This window comes from Rhinopithecus roxellana, chromosome 1 (assembly GCF_007565055.1).
Source record: "Rhinopithecus roxellana isolate Shanxi Qingling chromosome 1, ASM756505v1, whole genome shotgun sequence".
In the NCBI taxonomy this organism is placed as follows: Eukaryota; Metazoa; Chordata; class Mammalia; order Primates; family Cercopithecidae; genus Rhinopithecus; species Rhinopithecus roxellana.
The window spans coordinates 48003387-48008283 of record NC_044549.1 but is presented as its reverse complement, the minus strand read 5'-3'; the positions used below and the strand labels follow the sequence as shown (position 1 = coordinate 48008283).

At 51.8% G+C, this 4897-nt stretch overlaps 1 pseudogene; it reads left to right on the top strand.

Annotated features, from left to right (window-relative positions):
* Positions 1 to 1298: 1298 nt before the first annotated feature.
* LOC104675930 lies at positions 1299 to 3864 on the top strand (annotated as a pseudogene).
* The last annotated feature ends 1033 nt before the right edge of the window (positions 3865 to 4897 follow it).

Here is a 4897-nt window from a genome sequence, read left to right as displayed (position 1 = left end):
TGGCTGGGTCTTGTGTTTGGGGAAATGCCAAAGTTACTACCTTTAGATCTTTCCATTGACTGATTGACTGAGACAGCATCTCACTCTGTCACCCAGGGTGGAGTGCAGTGGTATGATCATAACTCACTGTGGCCTCCCCCTTCTGGGCTCAAGCAATTCTCCTGCTTTAGCCTCCCTAGTAACTGAGACTACAGATGTGCGCCATCATGCCCAGCTAATTTTTGTATTTTTTGTAGAGACGGGGTGTCACCATGTTGCCCAGTCTGGTCTCAAACTCCTGGGCTCAAGCAATTCTGCCCGCCTTGGCCTCCCAAAGTGCTGGGATTACTTTTAAATCTTAGGTCAAATTTTCCTAAGAAGGCCCTTTTATTTTCCTGCCTGAAGGGAATTGGGCTGGCATGCTGGGAGCTGAGAGGAAGAGAGCTGGGGTCTCAGCAGAACATAAAGATCTTCTCCCACCCCTGCCTCAGTTTTCAGTCCAGAGAAAATTTTAGTCTCTTCTGCTGGAAGAAGGAAGGGGAGGGCACATGGCCATGTTTGGGGGAGGTGTGTCTCCCAGCTGGCAACTTGTCGGATAGTCCTTGAAAGTCTAATTGGTCTTCTGCTTTTAGTCTCGTCTTCATCCCACTTCATATCATCTCCAATCCCACTGCCTGATCCAGGAATTCTACATCTCCTCAGTGGCTCTGCGGTGGAGAACAAGTGGCTTCTCAGCGTCCCCACTGCTGGCTGAGGTTTCCGTTCCTCAGCGTCCTCCTTCTGCTCAGTCAGTTCCTGCATGGCCATCTGCTTTCTCACCACCCAAATCTCCTTCCTGTTTTCTCTCACATTATAGCTGTTCTTGTGAGCTAATGGCTTGTTCAATTTCCCTTACTGTTATGGTGGGGCTGGGGAGGGGCCCTCATGAGTACATACATGTTGCCTGCCATCTTTACCTAGAAGTTCAGCCCAGTCTTTCAATTTGAATAAGTTTGAACATCTTTTCTCATGTTTATTGACGTCTCATTTCCTGACCCATCTTATGTAGTTTTTTTATTGCCATCATTTGGTCATTTCTCAGTGGAGTTGCTCATCGTCTTGCTACTCAATACTGGTAGTTTTTTCCCCCCATAACTGAACATAATTTCTAACTGCCCCCATTTTGTTTATTGGGAATTTTTTTCTGAGGAAATCTGAATGTATTCAGAGGTTCCCCATCCTCTGTGCAGTGAGGATTTCCACCTTGAACAGAAGGCTGCATCTGTGTGAAAGTGGGTGTGAGGCTCACCAATGGGAAGCATTATGTGGGTTCATCTGCTATGGTGGGGCTGCACGCCTGCTCTCCCTCTCCAGTCTCTGTGGCTTCTGGCATCCAGGTAAGCATCTGAACACCTGCATTTACACCTGGATCCTGTCCACACGCTAAGCTCACACCAGTCACTGCACATCAGGGCCTCCTCAGCTACTTGGGAGGGTAGCTGACTGCTCCTTCCCCTGGAGTGAGGGGATGGCCGCCTGTACCCCTCCCACATCTGTCTTCACAGTCACTGCTCTGGGCAGCAAGGGGGCAGAAATGAGCCCAGCTCCTCTGTCCCCTCAAGCCTGTCCTTCTGGCCTGCCCCTCAGAATGTGTCCTGGAAGGAAGGGGACAGGCCAGAGCACCCCATTTCTTTATTCCTTCAGGCTTTTTCTTGCTTTAGCCTTAGACTCTGTCTACTCTTAGGAAGCAGACATTTTGGAAAGTGTATCAGTCATCTACTGCAAAATCGCACTGCGTAACAAGACACCCTTAGAGCATACTGTAAATGCCTATCAGCGTGTACACCTGCAGTTTCTGACCAGGACCAGTTGTAAGTATGGTCTGGCTCTCAGCTGGGGTCAGGCAGGTGTCAGCAGGCAGCTGCAGGCCACTTGGGGCCAGTGCGCCTCAGCAGTAGCAAGATTAGAATCACCTGGAGAAGTTGCCCAGCACTTTGAAGCTCACCCATCTAGGGCTCGCTCACATCTGCAGGTCAAGTGCTGTGGGCTGCCCCGGAGGCCTGGGGTGCCTCAGCTCTGTGCATATGTTTCTCCTACTCTGGCAAGCTGACCTGGCATGTTCTCATGGCAGTCGCAGAGGCACTCATTACTAATGCACCCTTCACCCAGAGCCTGAGTGGGTCATGTGACTTGGGGGCGGCTTACATGGAGGGGAAGGATCCGGGCCTCTAATGCAATCAGCTGCCTTAGGAGGTGTTGAGGGACACAGACTCAGATGTGGCCAGTTTCACCCAGACTGTCTTCCCCCAAACCCACGCCTTCCTAGTGCCTTGGTGCATCTGTGTGTCCATCTCACCTGGCACTGTTCTGAGCTGTTTCTTCTCTTCGCCTCCAACACCTGGTCAGGAAGGGTGCTCTAAGTGTTCCCAAAGCTTACCTGCTCCCCTCCCTCCCACTGCTTCCCTGGGTTCTAAGTGCCATCACCTCTTCCCTGACTCCTGTCCGGCCCCTGACTTTGCTGGTCTCTGCCCCCACCCCACTGCAGCCAGAGTGCACTTCGGAAACAGACCTGCCCACTCACTGACGTTCTGAGGCAGGTCTCGTGGGGGCCACCCTGCCTGGGAGGTAGGTTGAGTCTCCCTCCATAGGGGTTCCTTCTCACACTCCAAGAGGAGCCCCTTGCCACCAGCTTTCCTTGTTTGTGACTCCAGCAAGGAGGATACAGCTGTTTTGGGATTTTTCTTCCTTTTCTTCCTAACACCACCTCAGTCCCCCACAGAGCTTAGCCATCAGTCCTCTGGGGTGCTTGTGCGCCACATCGAGGTGGGGGCTGGGGACTCATGGGGATGGGAGGGAATGACTCTTAATTTGACCCAAGACATTGCCTCAAGAAAAGACTGCATGCCCCCCAGCCCTCTCTACCACCATGAGCTACAGAGGGTGCTGTCTTGACCCTCCTGGACACTCTGGGATGGCCTCACCCCTTCCTGAACCTTTTCTTTTCTGTTCTAACCACTGTTTGCTCCATGGTGGGGGAGCCAGGAGAGCAAGCCCAACATGTGTCACCAGGCTTGGGGAGAGCAGATCCCTTCAACAATGGGACAGCCACCTCCTGGGAACTAGCCACACAGAAAAACCTCTCCCATGTCTCCCAGCCCTGGGAGGAAATCCACATACTCACAGCTGCCTCGGCCTCCAGGCTGGATGTGGGCTCTGCCCGGGGCCTCTGTGCCTGTGTGGGAAACAAATTTCTAACTGACCCGGTCCGCTGGCTGGGCATGCAGACAGCTGTGTCGTCCATTCCTGCATGGGTTCCCCCGACAAGCTTACCCAGCCCTGTGGGCTTACCCATGGGTGCACTATGGCGGGTATCTCTGGATGGAGTATCCTACTCCATCTGCCTTGGTGCCTTCGGTATGGCTGTATTGAAGGGGCACCTCCAGCTTTGACCCCCTCATGGGAAGTCAGTACCTGGCTGTCTTGGCCCCCAGCCTATTTCCTCTCCCACCAACTGCAGGATTCCCACTCACCTACTTCTCAGCTCCTCCCATTCTGGGCAGGGCCATCTCCAGCCACTGTCCCCAGGTGGGATGCCAGACTCCAGCCAGGGCTGCAGTTAGCAGGGGAGCATCCAGAGGAGCTCCGGACTTGAAGACCTGCAAAGCCCCTCCTTCAGAATTGGCCTCCAGGTTCAGTATTTGGGCGCCTTTGCCCGCTGCAGCTCAGAGCTCTGCCCCCTGCCCCTTCCCCATTAAGGATTCGCAGTCGAACCCTGTCTGCCCCCGCTCCTCCTCCTGGTCACCCTGCAGGGCCCACCACTGCTTCTTTGAGTGCCAATTAGCCCTCCAGACCCACCCAACAATCAGAGACAAGTCTGGTGGAGCCCAGCCACCTGTGGACTTTTAGTTTTTGGAAGCGTCTCAGATGTAAGTTCACTATCCTTAGTACAGAACAGATGCTCATGAGTCCATGCAGGGCTGATCTATTTGGTATTTTTCTACCTTTTTTTTCTTCTTGCCCTCTAACCCTGATACCAGCACCTTTTCTCCTCCCTAGCCCTTTTTCTGGGCCAGCACTCTAGTAGATTTGCGATTAAGTCCCCAAATATGCATGCATACAACCTTGTGAAATGAGCTGTGCATGCGTCTGTTTTTAAATTACATAAATGATGTGCCATAAAAACTGTTTCTTTGCTCTTTATCGGCAGGCACGATATTTAAGATCATTGCACTGTGCTGTATGCACATTTTGTTTGTGGTTCCAACTGCTCTCAAGGACATCATTCCCCCCGCCTGCTGATGTTGGCTGCCTTCTATTCCCTGCTATAAATATTCCATGGAGAGCCCCAGGGAAAATCCCCAACACCACCTCTTAGGGCTTGTGTGAACATTTTTCTGAGTCATGGGAAGATGGTGCTTGATTTTATTTGGGACGACCAGCAGATCCCTCTCCAGAACAGCTTCTTCCGCTTCCCACATGAGCAGTGCCTGAGCTGCACCCGCACACCGTGGCCTGTTGCTGGAAGCCCACTCTGACTGCCTCCGTGTGGATAGGCACAAAGTGGCAAGCTATTGTTTTGGTTTGACTTCCTGTCAGCCCTTTGGCCTCCTCTGTACATTATATAGAATATCTTTCAGTCATTTTCAGGATTGTAAATTCTGGATACGTGTTTTCATTCTTAGGCCATGCAAATGTCTCTTCCATGTCTGTCAACAAATATGACCTTTGCCAGGGGTTCTCAAAGTGCCCCCAAACCCAGCGTCAGCATCACCTGGGAACTTGTGCAAAATGCACATTCTCCAGTCCCACCCTAGATTCTGATTCACAAATTCCAGATGTTGGGTTGACAACCTGTTTTAAGTCCACCAGATGATTCCGACGCACTCTCAAGTTTGAGGACCACTGGTTGCTGCTATTTCTCAATTTTAAAAAATTGTAT